Source organism: Octopus sinensis, linkage group LG8 (assembly GCF_006345805.1).
Source record: "Octopus sinensis linkage group LG8, ASM634580v1, whole genome shotgun sequence".
NCBI lineage: Eukaryota > Metazoa > Mollusca > Cephalopoda > Octopoda > Octopodidae > Octopus > Octopus sinensis.
Window position 1 is genome coordinate 16,247,160 of NC_043004.1, and position 19,666 is coordinate 16,266,825.

Here is a 19,666-nt window from a genome sequence, read left to right on the forward strand (position 1 = left end):
CTGAGCTTCTCAGCTGTATTTGGGATTTATTACCTCCACCTTAGCGAAGGCGGGTTTATTGTTTACAGTCGTGTTTGTTTATTTGTTTGTCTGTGGGACAAATTATCTTAAGAACCGCTGGATGGATTTGGATAAAACTTTCAGGAATGTTTGTCCACGTGACTGGCACGAAGTGATTAGATTTTGAGATCTACGCAGTACCGGTTTTTTTACATAATTTTTGAGAGCGGTCGGAATAATCTTTAGTATTCTCGCTTGTGAAAGCAGTCGAGTTCATCTCAGATATACTCATTTTAAAAATAATCTCCGGCTAATCGTTGAAAGGACGTTAGTATTGCTTTGGCGGAAATTTGCGCTCTCTCTGTGCTCTTATTATTATTATTATTATTATTATTATTATTATTATTATTATTATTATTATTATTATTATTATTCAGTAGTTTTATTTTTATAGCGTGCTTTCACTTCACTACCGAGCGCAGCTCTGTGTGCCTTGGGTATGTGCTGTGATTTGTTGTGATGCTCTGATGGTTATTGTATGGAAAGTGTTCTGCGTAGGATGTGTGCAGTGCCTAGTAGTGCAATTTTCTGTATGTTATATGTGTTTGTAAGTCCTGGTGTTTTTGTTATGTATTTGTCTGAATATTTTTTTATCATGCCTAATGCACCTACTATGATAGGAATTGTTTCTGTTTTCAGATTCCACATTCTAGTTACCTCTATTTCCAGGTCTTTGTATTTTGAGAGTTTCTCCATTTCTTTTAGAGACATGTTGTCATCAGCCGGTATTGATACATCAATTAGAAAACATTTTTTTCTTCATGATCTCTGACAACTATATCTGGTCTGTTGGCCTTAATTTCTCTATCTGTGTGTATCGGCATATCTCAGATTATGGTTGCTTTCTCGTTTTCTGTGACCTTTTCTGGTGTGTGCCTATACCATCTTTTTTCTGTTGTTATTCCATAATGTTGGTATAGCTTCCAATGTATGTAGGTTCCAAATCTGTCATGTCTGTGAATATATTCCTTCTTAGCCAGGACTGGGCAGCTAGAGATAATATGATTTATTGTTTCTTGTCCATCTCCACATATTCTGCAGTTACTTGTAATATTTCTTTTCATTATATGTTTTTGGTAATTTCTGGTGGGGAGGCTTTGGTCCTGTGCTGCAATTAAAAATCCCTTTGTTTCTGCTTTGAGTCCTGAGCTTCTCAACCATTGTTGGGATTTTTCTTTGTCTATTTCTTTTGCGTTTAGTTTAGTCCAGTATTTACGATGAAGGGGCTTTTCTTGCCATCGTTTTATCATGGTTCGTTGCTGTTCTATTTTTAGATTGGATTTCATTTGTTTTATAGCTTTTGCTGTTTCTTCATCTTCTTCTTCTTCTTCTTCTTCTTCTTCTTCTTCTTCTTCTTCTTCTTCTTCTTCTTCTTCTTCTTCTTCTTCTTCTTCTTCTTCTTCTTCTTCTTCAAGTTTATTAGGTGGTATGATTTCTTGTTTGTATTTGTCAGCTTCCTTAAATACTGAGAACAGTTTTTTGTTTTGCTCGTGTTTTGCCGCTATCTGGATCAGTTTTCCTTCCTTCTGAAGTAGATATTTTTGCAGTCATATGGTGGTTATGTTATAGTAGTTTCCCAGCTGTATAAGGCCTCTACCACCTTCTATACGTTGTATATATAGTCTTTCTATGTCAGATTTTGAGTGATGCATCCTAGATCCTGTCATTATTTTTCTTGTTTTCCTATCTATTTTGGTCAGTTCATTTAGTGTCCAGTTAAGAATATTGTAGCTGTAACTGGGACGGCTAAAGTGTTGATACCTATTATCTTGTTTTTAGCATTGAGCTCTGTTTTTAGTATTGATCTAACTCGTCTATAATATTCTTTTTTTATTTACTCTTTCATTTGTGTGTATTGTGTCTTATCTAGTTCATGGATTCCTAAGTATTTGTAAGTTTGGCTTTGGTCTAATTCTTTTATTTCAATGGTTTTTATCTAGTGTGATGTTGTTACTCTTAACTAGTTTTCCTCTTTTCATGGTTACTTTGGCGCATTTTTCTAATCCAAATTCCATATCTATTTCTTTGGTAAATCCATGAACTGTCTTTAATAGTGTCTCCAGCTGTTTGTCATTTGCAGCGTATAGTTTTAGGTCATCCATATATAAAAGGTGGCTGATCATTTTGCCGTAACATTTATATCCGCATCCAGTTCTGTTTAGCATATCCGATAGAGGTGATAGTGCCAAGTAGAAAAGGAGTGGAGAGAGCGTATCTCCCTGGAATATTCCTCTTCTAATGGGGATGTCTTTGATTTTCACAAGTCCCTCTTTTATTTGGAGCTGTAGCACTGTTTGCCATTTATTCATAGAGTGTCCTATGAATTTTATAATTGTTGGTGCAAATTTGTTCATGGCTAGTGTTTCGAGGATCCATTTGTGGGGGATGCTATCAAACGCCTTTTTTGTAGTCGATCCAGGCCATACTAAGCCCTTTCTTCTTTCAGTGGCTGTCTTCAGTTATGGCTTTATTGATCATTAGTTGATCTTTACAGCCATATGAGCCTTTGCGGTATCCTTTCTGCTCTTCTGGAAACAGGTTGTTTTCGTCCAGGTGCTTGTTCAATGTTTGCGATATTACTGCAGTAAATGCTTTGTACATTGTAGGGAGACAGGTTATAGGTCTGTAGTTTTCTGGCTTTGCTGTCTCATTTGATTTAGGAATTAAGATGGTTTTCCCCTTCGTGAGCCATTCAGGCATTGTCTCTGGCTCTGCCAGTATGTAGTTAAAATTTTCAGCCAGCTTTTTGTGCATTCCTGTTAGATATTTCAACCAGAAGTTGGGGATCTTGTCATGCTCAGGTGCCTTCCAGTTGCTTAGTCTTTGCAGTGCCTGGGTGACCTCTTCAGTTGTTATGGGGGTCCAAAGTTGTTCAGATGCTGAGTTTGTTGTTTTAATACTCATTTTTTTGGTTGTTCGTTCGCCGACCATATTTCTCTCCAGAATTCTTCCACTTTTTCTGCCGTTGGTGCTGCAGTGATTTCTATTTTATTTTTGCCAAGTTCTTGGTAGAACGTTTTGGGGTTGGAGTTGAACTGTTTGTTTTGTTCAAAGAAACGTTGGCGTTTCTCGTACCGGCGGATCCTTTGTGCTTTGGCAAGGATATCTTGCTTTAGTTTTTCTTTTATCTCAGGTAAATCTTTTTCTGTGGTGTTGTATTTGCGGAGTATCTTTGTTTTCTTTTTGTTGCTCAGTAGTGCTGATTGTCTACTGATTTCATTAAGAATCGACAGATCTTTTCTCATTTTTTGTATTTTGTTTTTGATGTTATTTATCCACAGGGTTTGCTTGGGTGGTGTTACTCCTGTTTGGATGGGTTTGAGTGATTATCCAGCTTTTTTTGTGGCTGCAGTGGCTGCTGCGTATACTAAGTCATTTAGCTCAGTGATATCGCTTTTTGTTTCAGTGGCTATTAGTTCCGTGGCGGCTAGGTTTATGTTGTTTATAATTGATGTTGTTGTTTTGTCTATTTTGATTTTTGGGAGGTATGGTCAGTGCTCCATTTTGAGCTCTGTGGTTTCAGTTCTTTGATTATTCTACTTTTTATAGTTTCATAATCATTAGGCTCCCCTTCGTTGTTTCCAGGTTTTAGATTTGTGTCGCTTTCTTTCTCATCCGTATGTTTGTTTGTCGTGTTTTGGCTTGCTGTTTGTCATGTATTATTATGTATCCTTACGGTCTGGGTTTGTTGTTTTTTGTTTACATCGTTTTTGTTAGAAATGTTACGTTTGTCTTCGTGTTTTACTGTTTCAGTGTTTGTATTATTTGGCATTGTTGTGTGGCTTCTATCTACATTTTCCTGATGTATTTTTTTCTTCCAAATGTTCTATTTCTATTTCTGATATTTTTTGGCGTTGAGAATATATCTCCGTATATTTGCTACTTTATTAGTGTTCATTGTTGTATCTAGATCTTTATTTATATTATTTTTCTTCCATATTTTGTATGTATGTGTTGTTGTATTTTCATTCTTTGGGTAGAGCACTGCTGTAAAGTATGCGTGTAGGATAGAAATGTATTCCTCACGTGTCCATTTATGTCTTTTGGGTTTTATTTGCGGGACATGAGGAACAACGTCCGGCCCATTATTTTGACGGTCGTCATTTTCGTAGGGTACCGGTCCGTTCATTTCTATTGTTACATTATTTTGCACGTGTAGTTTTTCGTACATTTTATGTTGTAAGTTTACAGTACGTACTTCCCGATTGTTATTCTTGGGTTGAATAATGTCGGTCTTATTTAATTTATTCGTAGTTTTTTTGTACATGGTGTTTGGGGCCGGAGATGATCTGGTGTTGATGGATCGTAATGTATCAAGAATGTTTACATGTGTTGTGTTAGAGGTGGAGATGATATCGAGTTAAAATACATCATTTCGTTTTGAAAATAGTAATAAATTTCAATGAGTATTACTTACTTGGATATAGTCCAATCCTTTGTCAGTTATTTTTTAGCTCCATGCGATGTCTTTGTTTCCGATGTTTGTGGGTAGATTTCGGAGCACTGTTTTATCGCTCTTATTATTATTATTATTATTATTATTATTATTATTATTATTATTATTATTATTATTATTATTATTATTATATTATTATTATTATTATTATTTTTTTTTTTTATTATTATTATTATTATTATTATTATTATTATTATTATTATTATTATTATTATTATTATTATTATTATATTATTATTATTCAGTAGTTTTATTTCTATCATGTTGCTTTCACTGCACTACAGTGCGCAGTTCTGTGTGCGTTGGGTGTGTGATTTGGTTAGTTGGGGTGTTCTTATTTTTACTGTATTGAAAGTGTTTTATATAGGATTCCTGTGGTGCCTAGTAGTGTTAATTTCTGTATGTTATATATACTTATAAGTCCGGCTGTTTTTGTTATGCATTTGACTGAATGTTTTTCTTATCATACCTAATGACCCTACTATAATAGGAATTGTTTCTTTTCGGTTCCACATTCGTGTGACCTCTATTTCCAGATCTTTGTATTTTGAAAGTCTCTCCGTTTCTTTTAGAGAAACGTTGTCATCTATTATTATTTATACATCGATTAGAAGGCATATTCTTTCTTGGATATCTCTGACAAATATGTCCTGTCTATTAGCCTTGATTTCTCTATCTGTGTGTATTAGCATATCCCAGATTATCGTTGCTTTCTCATTTTCTGTGACCTTTTCTAAGGTGTGCCCATACCATCTTTTTTGTTGTCATTTCATAGTGTTGGCATAGGTTCCAGTGCATATAGGGCCCAACTCTGTCATGTTTGTGAATGTACCCGTTTTTTAGCCAGAACCGGGCAGCCAGAGACAATATGATTGTTGAGATTTTGTCTGTTTCTTTTCTGTTTAGCTTAACCCTATAATTGCCAGGAAGGGGATCTTCTTTCCATTGTTTGATCATGATACGTTATTGTTCCTGTTTTAGTTTGGATTTCAGTAGTTTTACACCCTTCTTTGCTTTGTTTATTTTTTTATAGCTGTTAGCTACTATGACTTCGGAAGTACGTATTTCTGTAATCCTATGGTGATTATTTTATAATATTTTGCTAGCTGCATAAAGATTTCACAATCTTCAATACGTTGTATATATTACCTTATTCTGTCAGATTTTGGGTGGTGCGTCCTAAATTCTGTCATAATTCTTGTTTCCCTATCTACATCGATTAGCTCACTTAGAGTACATTTAAGAATGTTGTAGCTGTAACTTATAACTGGGACGCTAGTGCGTTGATACATATTATATTGTTTTTGTTTTGTTTGCAATGATCTCTCATTTCAATATTAATCTAACTTGTCTGCAATATTCCTCTCTTATTTTCTCTTTCATTAGTGTGTGTTGTATCGTATCTAATTTATTGATTCCTAAGAATTTGTATTTCTGGCTTTAGTCTAATTATTTATTTTTAATTTGCTTTATCTAGTGTGAATTTGTTACTCTTAAGTAGTTTTCCTCTTTTCAAAGTTGCTTTAGCACATTGTTCTAAGCCAAATTTCATATTTATCTCTTTGGTAAATCCATGTACTGTCTGTTGTAAAGTTTCTACGCATCCAGTTCTGTTTAGCATGTCAGATAAAGGTGTCAATGTCAAGCAGAAAAGAAGTGGAGAGAGCATGTCTCCCTGGAATATTCCTCTTCTAATGGGGATGGTTTTCCCCGGAGCTGAAGTACTGTTTACCACTTATTCATGGAATGTTTTATATATTTTATGATTATTGGTGCTACCTTGTTCATGGCTACTGTTTCTAGCATCTATGTGTGGAGAAAATATCAACAGCCTTTCGATGATCGATCTCTTTCCTACGGCTGTCTTCAGTTAAGTCTTTATTGATCAATAGCTGATCTTTACATCTGTATGAGCCATTGCAACATCCCTTCTGCTCTTCTGAAAACAGATTGTTTTCTTCCTGTTGTTTGCCCATTCTCTGCGATATTATTGCAGTAAATTTTAGGGAGATACCTTATCGGATTGTAATTTTGTGAGTTTGCCGGTTAAGTGGACTTGGGTAGTGGGATAGTTTTCCCTTCCGTAAGCCATTCAAACATTGTCTCTGGCTCTTCTAGTATCTCATTAAATTTTAACAATTACATTCAAGTTTTGGTGAGAGTTGTGAATTTTGGGGAGAGTGTCACTTTTATTCAATAGTTTCTTAAATTTTCAGCCATTCAATTATGATTTGACTTTTTAGATCATCTAGGTTCTGCTGGGTCGATTTCTCTGTGACTTTCTTTATCTACTTGATTTTCATCTGATTTGATGTTTATGGTTGGTTCAGATACTATTTCACTTTGTTTATCAGTTACATTAACTCTTTCTATCAGACCTGGCTTGGTCAATAATTATTTCCTCTGTAGTATCTTCTTTAGCTGCAACTTCGTTCTCTTTATCCCTTACTGAATGTTTAATTTTGTCAATCTTTAATTCAGTTAGTAACTTCTATTTCATAATGTTACTTCTGACATTGGCAAGTGTCTTACTAACTATGTAGGGTCTTACATCAAGCTGCTTCTGTCTCCAGTTTAGGTAGGTTTGCTCAGTATTAGATTAATTCGTGGGGAAATACATGGCATGATAGAAAACCTTACGAAGTTCTTTATTATCTTCCCTAGATAATTTTTTACTCTTTTTCTTTTGGTTATTTGATGACGACCGTAGATGGTCATCTGTTGGAATATTGCGATTGTAGAGTGCTTCCAGTGCCTGTGTTTCGGGAAGATTTGAAACAGTAGCTTATTTTTTGTATCCAGTGTTATTCCTCATTGAGGTACGCGACCCTTGTTTATGCGGTTGACGGCCTATCTGGTTTGTATTTTGCTTTATTATCATTGAGGTATGTCGAGCTTGGACGTTAACATTAGGAGGCGGATCTGTCGGCTTAGGGTTAATTTTCGAGACAACACCGCCTCCGAGTTCTCTGAAAAACAAAACAAATTGTAACGTAGGTTCATAAGGCTACCAGCTCTGTATTCGTCAGTATTTTTTGTTTTCGATAGATTTATCTCCGGGCATAGATATTGTGGTGATTTTAAATTTATGAATTGTTCACTTTGTGTTAGTTCGAAAAGTAAAAAAAAAATATTGTTTTGTATGTGCACGTACTTACATATGAGCGTATGTGTGTCCTGTAAATTTCACGTAGTTGTGTAAACATTGGGATATATGTGTAGTCTTAATATATGTATATATATAATTGCGTAGGCATTCGAGTGTATGCGAAATTAATCAATTTGCGTACTTACTGTTTTCTTCCATTGATATTTTATAATTTGTAAACTTTCCGATATTTACTTCGCATGTATCTTTCGCATATGTTTCACTGAGATATCATGCATGGGAAAAACTGCGTTTTGTATGGCAGTAAAATTTCGTTTTTGTGATTATTTTCGTTAAAAGGCCGCTTCCTTGAAGTCTTCCAAAGATTCATATATCCCATTCCACTGATGTTAGTAGATTAGATGTGTTTTTGAATGGAGTGCCCGGTGTAGTACATTCATGTTGTTATTCAACGAGTTCTTTATTACTATTATTATTATTATTATTATTATTATTATTATTATTATTATTATTATTATTATCATTATACTGGGCTTCGTATATTTTACCCCAGTGTCACTTTGATGGCATGCACTGCTCTCTGACTCAATAATAATAATAATAATGCATCTCACCCATATTTGCGCGACATGGTGATTTCATATCAAGATAAATAGCGCATGACCTTGCAGGTGGAGCCCAGTTAGATTTTTCTTATGGTCGTGTAGCCCATCCCGCTCAAAAGGTCCCTGAATAAGGATTGCTTTAGGATGTTGAACGGACCACCCATGTTTCCAAAGGCGAATTATCCAAACCTCCAAGAACCCCTTTCAACACACAGCCATGATGCTCCCCACTACTTCAGCCCGTGATCAGAGATGCACATATCGTCAGCCACCAAGGGACATGCTCAACTGGTTAAGGTTAAACAACTGACAAGCAAATTTGTGGTATTGAGCAGAATATTTGCTGTAGCCCATCTGTTATACCAGGACAAAACAATGTACATGATAACACTTCCAATCAGTTAAGATCAGAAGCCATGAGAGCCACTGTCTGGTACTGCATCAGGGCATAATGTACTGCATCAGGGCATTTATTATTATTAATATTATTATTATTATTATTATATTATTATTATTATTATTATTATTATTATTATTATTATTATTATTATTATCATCATCATCATCATTATTATTATCATCAATCATCATCATCATCATTATTATTATTATTATTATTATCATTATTATTATTATTATTATTATTATTATTATTATTACTATCTAATCTCTAATTTATTTTTCATGTTTCTTCTGACTATGAAGTGTCTTACTTCAAGCCGCTGCTATCTCCAGTTTAGACAGGTTTAAACGAAATCAAAGAAATATAAAGTTAAAGGAAAATTTTTAATGTTTTTATAAAATGATATATGTATTTATTTTATATAACTGCATCCAAGTAATGACATTTTAGCTTTGGTTCAAAGAAACAGGTGGTAGATAGAGAGATAGATAGATAGATAGATAGATAGATAGATATTATTTTTTTTCGTTCTTTCATTATTATTAATATTGTTATTATTATTATTTTTATCATCATCATCTCATCATCATCATCATCATCATCATCATCATCATTATTATTATTATTATTATTATTATTATTATTATTATTATTATTATTATTATTATTATCATCATTATTATTATTCATTGTCTTTGCACAGTTTCCAATGCCGGAGATGTAATATGGTGTCAGCTGTTCACTACTAGTGAACTAAGGTAACACCACCTATTTTTCGAGCATCTTTCGGAGTATTCGAGCAGTTCCAAACAGTGCTGTTTTTTGCGACTACTACACCCTTATTTCAGCCCCTATTTGTTCCATGTACGTCTCAAGATTTTTATTCACTCTCCCCAGGGTTCCCACAATTATTGGTGCTACTATCACCTTTTTCATCGACCCCAACTGCTTAACCTCGCAGTCTAACCTGTTATGTATGTTGATTTCTCTTTCTTCCTTATCGCAGGCCTTGTTGTCAGCTGGGCATGCTATATATTTGATCCAGCATTGTTTTCTTTCTTTCTCAATAATTTCCAAGATTCCTGTTATCCAAGAGTGAAATATTACATCGTATACTTTACGATAGCCAATATATGACATGGTCAGGTTTGTGTGTCTTCTCTTGCAGTTTCTGATAATCAGATTATCAGTTAACAGCAGATCATTTGTTCCCCAGGTCCTTTCAATACCCTTTCTCTTCACTAGGTAGCAATTATTCAAAGTCAACAACATCCTATTTTAGCTAACAGAACTATCAAGTGCAGTGATAACACATCTCTTTAAATTTCAAGGAAATTTCTTAGTAGTCTGCGTGGAAGAAGACAGCACTTTTAAATACCAAAATTATTGAAGCTTTTCGGAAGCCCTTTAACCTTGTACTGAGTGCGCCAATCACCACCGGGAGAATTTGCACTCTTGTATTCTATAATTAGCTTATATCACTGTGTATGTTCTGATATTACACTATATTCTTGGCTTTGGCAGGCAAAATAATTATCGTACAACGTAGCTGTCTCGGACTTTCCCGATCTGATCTAGTTTCCCTGGTTCTATACTATCATAAGATCAGAGAGAAACCATATATAAATAATGTAGTTTTCATTAACTTTCACGCTTCTTTGTTGTGTCTATAATGAACAGATGGTCAAGTTGAACAAATGAACGAAAGGAAAGAGAAAACAATTGTGTTTATTACAGAGGAGTTCGTTTCTGATTTTGTGAATCAATACGATGATGACTACGAATGAAATCGATGACAGCAAACTATTTATACCTTAAATATAGCTGGTACTAGGCAGCAGCGTATCAGTCAGGATGTAAATGAGGCAGGCCTTTAATACGTGTGTAGGTACATACCTGTAAATGTGAGCTTGTGTGTGAAAGAGAGATAGACATACAGATAGAAATAAAGTGTACGTACATATATATAAATATACATGTGAGTATATGTAAGTGTGCATGTTTATGGTTTTGTGACCGTATGAGTGGATGTATATATACTATGCATTATTTTTGTTTAATTTTGTTTATTTTAGTTTTCCATAAGCTTTAATGTAATGTAGAAAGCTATCATCAAAGAAAGGTTCTACAATATTTGAATAGCTACGATATTGTCTTAGATAAATGAAATGGGTTTCCTCACATATTTATTAATTTTCGCAGTTTAGACAAATTACCATTTGCAATATCTATAAGCATTGTAATATTTCCATAATGGTCTTAGACTTGATAGTAAAAAGTGCTGGACTCATGGATAGTAATTCTACCAAAACTATCACGAATCCAAATAATTCCCAAACAAGTGCCAGAAAGAAAGATCAAACAATAAGCGGAGTTTCCATCAACTGATGCGATATGTGGTTGCCGTTGTACTGTAGTTGCTGTTTTACTCTACTAGCCACAATAGTTACAAGTCATCTGATAGCGTTGAATTTCTTTGTACTGGAATAGTAATACATTAACTTCTGCTACCTTACTATCGTTGATAGCTCCACAGCACACTGATTAGAAATATCGACTATCAATACTTCGACCCTCGACTCTCTCTTGACGACCGTCTACTGTTCTATTTATAATGGCTGTTTCCTACCACTTTTTACCGGGAGGGGTATGCAGTTCCACTATACAACAGATACTTACACTCAAACACTCTCGGACTGGATAAATACAATATTGTAAAGATTAATTCGAACGGAAGAATATATCATGAAACAATATTGCTGTGTTTAATAACGAATACAATAATGAAGCTATTCCACCTTTTTCAAAATTGTAAAACAACAGAAATATGCATGGGTTGTGTCTGCAAAAAGTTTATCCTGGCCAAACAAAATTATATTGCAAAATTTGAAGAGTTTATTTATCTCTACATTCGGAAAAAGAAAAGGGATGTACATTTACTCATAGGAGATGTTGAGTGGCATCCGTGCAACAGTGTGAGAGAATATGCGTTGGAAGTTTTGGCCTGGCGTTTAATAATGCTGAGATAATTTGGGAAATACGTACTGAATGTTGTAACTGGTCATTAGAGCCAAATTTACTATGATTGGTGCAAGATGTATAACAGCACGGAGAAATGGCATACAACATATACGCGAGTGGTGTCTGTATGCACATTTATATCCTGCTGTCAGTGGAATATAATACGGATATCCAGGAGCTCTAGCCAATAGACAGAGCGGATAGAAGTTCGATCCGCCTGCTTGTGGTATGCACCCAGTTGCATACTTACATTTCTGGTTTTTCTGCTTATAAATAGACGAAAGTAAGCTTCCGAAGATGATATTGATGTTCCTTAGGCGAAGTGTGACCTCCATCAGCATAGGACATTTTCTGAAGCCTCCATGCGGCAGTGAAATACCCTCTTCCCATGATGAGTTGGAAATTGACTGTATTTCAAACGTTATAACATTGTATATTATTTATGATAAAATGAGGAAGACAAGAAAAATTAATTGAACCTAAAGAAACACGTATGAAGTGGAACAGATGCAGAACAAGAATTGATTGGAAGTATGTTGTAATGATTGTAAAGATAACAGAAACGGAATAAGGAGCTGAAAATGATACACTATTGGAGAAAATCATACGAATATTTTATACCAAGAGCTAAAGCACTACTCAAAGGATATGGAATATTTTGGTTTTTGATGATGCATTCTCATGTCTGAATCCCCAAGCCCACTTATGAAGAATGATTAGGACATTATTGTCATAGTGCACTGAGTTTGTATGTGGTACCATGTTTTGTATTTCTTTTCTCGTATTTTTTCAGTATGAAAGTTTTAGCTTATATCAAACGACTGTCATGGATGTGCATCTCTACGCGATTTTAACAGATTTTACATATATTGGGCTACGAACTTAATGCGCAAAGGATTTATTGAGTGTATATATCTTAATATTCTTGTTCCTATCTTGTATGAATGTCGTCTCTTAATTAACTACAGTTACCATTTTATTTTTATAAAGATGGAATATAAATATCTTCCTGCTTAATAATGTCAGTCTTATCAAGCAATCTTGCTGCGAAAGGTCCCTAAAAACTAAATTTTCATTCCTGTCAAAACACAATATGGTAACGCATTGATATATTATTAATCGAACTTCCTGCCAAAAATCCGTAGTTTAAACAAGCTGGTCTTTTGAGATTAAGTCATCTCTAATTATAGAGGATTTACAAGTAGTGCCTCGACAGACACTTAAACATTGTATTCAATAACAGCTGAGGAAAAAGCAACTCATAGTAATAGTAGTAACGCCGACTGTCTTTTGCTCACCACAGTTATATCGTGTATACGAGCATGGTGTCTACATCTGTCAATATAAAGTGTTCGATTAAAACTTATAGTTATATTCTACAAGATTGTAATTGAACTAAGTTGCAACAATGCAAATTAGTCAATACAGCATAAACAAAACTAATGGCGTGTTTATAAGCAGTATGTATGAGAACTGTTAAAGAGAATTTTTTGTGACTGACGCAGTATAAGTCTATAATGTATGAACTGCACATGTAAATCATTCTAACTACTGCTAATTTAATAAAGATTGTTTGGCGTGGCATTCCAATAAGAGTAAAAGTCAAGCCTCTACTTCACAATCACACACATTAATTAAAATGAATGTGAAATTGTAAATTATTAAGCGACGCCATTCCAAGGAATTAGGAGTAAGAATATTTAGTTATGCATGAGGTATGCATTGCACGTTGTGGCTGATTTAAATGAAAAATACATCGATCAAGAAGAGTGTAGTCGTTCTGAATGCAGTGATGTCACAGGTATGAATGGGCTAAGAAATGTAGCATCAAACACCGGTGCTATTGGACTAGAAATATCAAACATATTATTTGCTTAAGAACATGGCAGAAGATAATCTATCAAATCTGTGAAGTGTATTCCTTCTGTTGGAAATATATTGGTGTCATAAAAGCCAACCTTGACATCAAAACTATCGCTTCTTTTAAAGTAGCACCGCATTTATCAAATGTCACACTACAAACAGAGTTCTGCGCATGATAAGAAGTAGTAAATCACTTCCGGCTGTCAAAATCCTATGAAAATTACCAGTCATGAGATTCCCAGCATCTAACAATTTAGACAAATCTAAATAGGATCTCTGAATGGTAAAATATCTAAATAATCCTGTGTTATTGATTTGAGTGAACTTATGATCTACAGTTTATTCATTAGAATATTATGTACTACTTATAAAGTCATAGACAGAGCTTAATTCTAAACTGTTCTTCTGAATATATCCATAAATTTATTTAGCAAATATTGCTAGGCAGATATAAAAATAATATTCTCCACATATATTATCTTCGAGGTTAGATAATGGACACATTCGATTAGTTTCTGTCCTGTTTTGGAATATCATCAACCACGATGCACTAAATTTAACTCACCATATATATACGTATATATAATATATATATATATATATATATATATATATATATATATATATATATATATATATATATATATTTATATATATATATGTATATGTAAGTATGTATGTATGTGTGTATGTATGTGTGTGACCGGTTCGCGGAACAACCTTCGTGACATCCACCTTGCGAACGACAACACCGGTCTCACGCCATTTCCGCTCCACCGGTCACTCCTTGCAACACCTATCTGTGTTCGGTTTGTCCTTACACAGAGGCCATCCGGATTCCCGTTTGCGCCGTGAACAGGAATTAATCTTCTCTCTTCGCTCTTATACGCCATTTGGTCTCAACTCTCCCCCCCTCCTCATCTAACCCCCCCCCCCTCCTCACCTATCCTTTCTCCCACCCGACCCCTACTTCTTCAGTCCTTCATCCTTTCACCCCTACTCCTTCCCTTCTTCCCTCTTTCTCCCTCCCTCTTCCCCTTTCCCTCTGCTCCTTCCTCTCTCCTTCCTTCTCCCCATCCTCTCCTCTTCCCCCTTCTCCTCCCCCTCTTCTTCCCCTCCCCTTCTCTCCCCTCCCCTTCTCTCCCCCCTCTTCTCCCCTTCCCCCTCTTCTCCTCACTACACCACATGACTTTACACATCACATCACATATGATGTGCCATACTAATACACACACCAACTAATACATACTAATACGTACTAATACATACTAGTACATACTAATACTTACACCAACCCTATACATACACACGTCCAGACCCCGCATACGCACTTATACTCTCTCACACACCACACACAACCTATACATACCAATACGTACTAATACATACTAATACATACTAATACATACACCAACCCCATACATACGCACGTCCAGACCAATCCTACGCACTAATACTCTCTCATACACACACACACACAAACACACCTTATACATACTAATACATACCAAACCCTATACATACACACATCCAGACCCCTCCCACGCACTTTTAGCTGGTCCCTCACCCATTTTATCAACCCTATTATCTCCCTTATTTCGCTCTCGCGTCTCATGTTTGATCTTTGACCTCTGGCGAAATCAGATCGCCATGTTGATTCGTTAGCTACTGCACGCATTTTTTTTCTCTCCTTCTTTCTGTGTTTTTTTCTCTCTCTGTGTATCTTTGTTGAAGAGCGTAGGCTCGAAACGTTAAAGACTTGTTTTATTTATATTTCCTGAGCGCCATACTAATACAATTGTTCGTTTGTTTTCCCCTGCCTTCGTCTTTTGTTTATTTTCATAAAGCTTCCCGTTATATATTATGCGCTCACGTGGTTCACTTTCATCCTATATTCTACCAATACCACTATCAACACTTACCTCTACCTTCGATTTTATTTACCTCTTGGATACTTACCATCGGCTGCACCTCTCTTTCGCGGATCAAAGTGACTTTGCATTGATGTGAAATCCTTAAAAAATATGCCACGACGTCTACACATTTCTCACTTGAACTTTCTACCTTGAACTTGTTCGCATAAACTGTCCCGTTTGTTGTATTTTTTTTTGTTCTTATATTAACATTTTTTTACATTCATTTCATGCTTTCCACATTTTCCTGAATTTTTGTTCTCCTTTCCGTCTTTCTTCCCTCTCTGGATGTCCATACTCCGTTCCTCTCCTGCACACCCCCTTTTTTTTGCCTCCACCTCTCTCTCTGCTTCCCTCCTTCTTTCCCTTTTCCGTTTGCCCCGTCTTTTCTGCCCCTATCGCTTACTTATCTAGTTTTTCATACGATTATTATTTTTTGGTTTTTTTGAACGTTTGTTTTTTCCCCTTTTTTCGCTATCCTTTTTTTCTATTTTTTTCATACGATAATTTTTGTTTTTTGTTTTTTTTGTTTTTTCGAACGTTTTTTTCCCGCTATCCCATCATGCCGGATCCTAGGTCCTACCTCCTCACCCTCCATCACCGTTTGAAGGATCATCTACGTTCGCTTCCTGTATATTGCCGTCAGCCGTCCGTTAATCTCTCTCTACTTCTTTTTAAAAAAACCCGCTTCTCTAGCCATGTCTCTTTCCTAAGCCGCTGCCTACATCACCGACTCATCCCTAAAGGTTTCCGCCTCCACTTCTACCCTGCTCTCCACTCGGATTCTTCCATCTTACCCATACTCCGCACCACATCTTACCGCCTTATGCGGGCCACCATTCGCTCCAATCCTCCAAACTACATGCCATCAACCGCCTTATTCCTCCTGCTTTCTCCACCTTCTTCTCCTCTCTGCCGCCTCTCTATGCCCCAAACACGCTACGCTTCATTATCCATTTGAATCAACTCTTCCATCAATTTCTTTTGATACCAAACTTCGTAAACTCCAATCACTCTTCCATTCCACCCTACCCGACGCCACTACCCCAACTCCTCCACCACCCTTCTCCCCTCCCGATAGGCTCCATCCACCCACACCTAACCCCACTGCCCCCCCCTACAAACCCTTCTCCCCTCCCGTTAGGCTCCATCCACCTACACCTAACCCTACTGGCCCCGCCCAACCACCCCCACACACCTCCCCAATCCCTCCCCCTCAGACCTCCACGAGACCTACACACCCCTCCTACTTCTATTCCACTCACCCCTTCTCCACTTCCGTCTGTTGTTACCATTCCCCACCGATCTTCCCCTCTCTGCGGCTGAACGCTCCGTCCTTGGTAGGGGTCTGCGTTTCATCCCCCTCACTCCATGCTGTAAGGAATTCCAGACGCGAGTTGATGTCCACATCTTTGTGCGCCGTGTCCGGTTGGGTGCGCATTACCACGACTCGCCACCCACACCCAACGAAGAAGACGACTGCTTCACTGGCCTGGGACGCCGACCATCCCCGTGGACGCCTGCCCCTGGCCAGATCCTAGCAGTGGATCTTTTCGCGGGCGCTTGTCAGCGTGCATTGGATCGGTTCAACTTCTCCAGGCGCCAACGCCGCCTCAACATCTCCCCGGCTGAGCTTTTGGCTCTTCGTTCCCTCCAACGGCGCGCTGACATTATCATCAACCGGCTGACAAGGGTGGAGCTGTAGTGGTGTGGCGCGCGGGACCTCTATAGGGCCGAGGCTTTCCGCCAACTCAATGAACACCTCCTTCTATTCCCCTCTGCCCTCTAACCCCACACGTAGCTACCAACAGACGGTATCCTCTACTGTCCAAGACCTCATCTCGTCCTCCCGTCTCCCCCGCACCGCATCCAACCTAATTGTGCGAACCCCACGTACCCCCACCATTTACTTCCTCCCCAAAATCCACAAACCCAACAACCCTGGCCGCCCCATCGTCTCCGCCTGTAACTGCCCCACGGAGCTCATCTCTAAATACCTCGACCGTGTCCTTGCCCCCCTAGTGGCATCTTTCCCTCCCACATCCACGATACCAACCATGCTCTCCGGCTTTTAAACTCTTCTCCTTTCCTCCGGCTCCTCCAAAATCCTTTTTCTATGGACATCCAAAGCCTCTATACTGTTATCCCTCACCACGAAGGACTGCAGGCCCTTCGACACTTTCTTGACCTCCGCTCTAACCCTGTACCTGACACCTCCACACTCATTCGTCTGGCCGAACTTGTCCTTACTCTGAACTGCTCTCGTTCGCGGGCGAGTTCTACCATCAGGTCTCGGGAGTGGCCATGGGAACGCGAATGGGCCCCCGCTATGCGAACCTGTTCGTTGGCTATGTTAAGGCCCAAATATTCTCTAATTTCACTGGTCCACTCCTGAACTATATGGTCGTTATATTGACGACATTATCGGTGCCACCTCACTCTCCCGCGAACATCTAGATTCTTCCTCTCTTTCGTCCAATCTTTCCATCCAGCCCTCCACTTCACTTCCACTATCTCCAACACCTCTGTCCTTCCTCGACATTTCGGTTAGCATTCTTCACTCCACTCTTACCACCTCCATTCACTACAAACACACAGACTCACACTCATACCTCAACTTCTCTTCCTCCCACCCAGAACACACCAAGCTTTCCATCCCCTATTCCCAATCCTCCGTCTACGTAGGCTCTGTAGTGACGACCATGACTTTGAGACTCAGTCTCTCAACGTATGGCTCACCACTTCCCTACGTGGATACCCCCTCACCACTATCCACCCGCCCTTGCCAGAGCACGGTCCGTGGACGTGTTGTATCTGCTCTCTCTCCCCGAACCCGCCTGTAGTCTCCCGCCGCCCTTTTCCCCTCACTTACCACCCCACGACCCTACGTCTCCCCAACGCACCATTCTTCGAACTTTCCGTCATCTCCAGTCCGACCCGTCCACTTCACACCTCTTCCCTAACCGACCTCCCCTCTTTCAAACGAGCCCACAACCTTCGAGACCTTTTGGTCCATAGCTCCTTCCCTGACCCTACCTCCCAACCCGGCTCGTTCCCCTGCTCCCGCCAACGTTGCCGCACTTGCCCTTACCTCTCCAAACACACCCGCCTCACTAGCACCCACCATCGACCCTATCCCATCATCCACTCCTTCACCTGCACCTCCAGCAATATTATCTATTGCATCTCTTGCTCTCTTTGCAATTCCTTGTACATCGGACAAACGGGACGCCGCTTGGCTGACCGGTTCGCGGAACACCTTCGTGACATCCACCTTGCGAACGACTCACGGTCTCACGCCATTTCGCTCCACACGGTCACTCCTTGCAACACCTATCTGTGTTCGGTTTGTCCTTACACAGAGGCCATCCGGATTCCCGTTCCGCCGTGAACAGGAATTAATCTTCTCTCTTCGCTCTTATACGCCATTTGGTCTCAACTCTCCCCCCCTCCTCATCTAACCCCCCTCCCCCCTCCTCACCTATCCTTTCTCCCCCGACCCCTACTTCTTCAGTCCTTCATCCTTTCACCCCTACTCCCCTTCCTTCTTCCCTCTTTCTCCCTCCCTCTTCCCCTTCCCTCTGCTCCCTCTCTCCCCTTCCTTCTCCCCATCACATCCTCTCCTTTCCCCCATTCTCCTCCCCATCCTTCTTCCCCCCTCCCTTCTCTCCCCCCTCTTCCCCCCTCCCTCTTCTCCTCACTACACCACATGACTTTACACATCACATCACATATGATGTGCCATACTAATACACACACACCAACTAATACATACTAATACGTACTAATACATACTAGTACATACTAATACTTACACCAACCCTATACATACACACGTCCAGACCCGCATACGCACTTATACTCTCTCACACACAAACACCTATACATACCAATACGTACTAATACATACTAATACATACTAATACATAACACCAACCCCATACATACGCACGTCCAGACCAATCTACGCACTAATACTCTCTTACACACACACACACCACACACACACCACCTATACATACTAATACATACACAAAACCTATACATACACACATCCAGACCCCTCCCACGCACTTTTAGCTGGTCCCTCAACCCATTTATCAACCCTATTATCTCCCCTTATTTCGCTCTCGCGTCTCATGTTTGATCTTTGACCTCTGGCCGAAATCAGATCGCCATGTTGATTCGTTAGCTACTGCACGCATTTTTTTTCTCTCCTTCTTCTGTGTTTTTCTC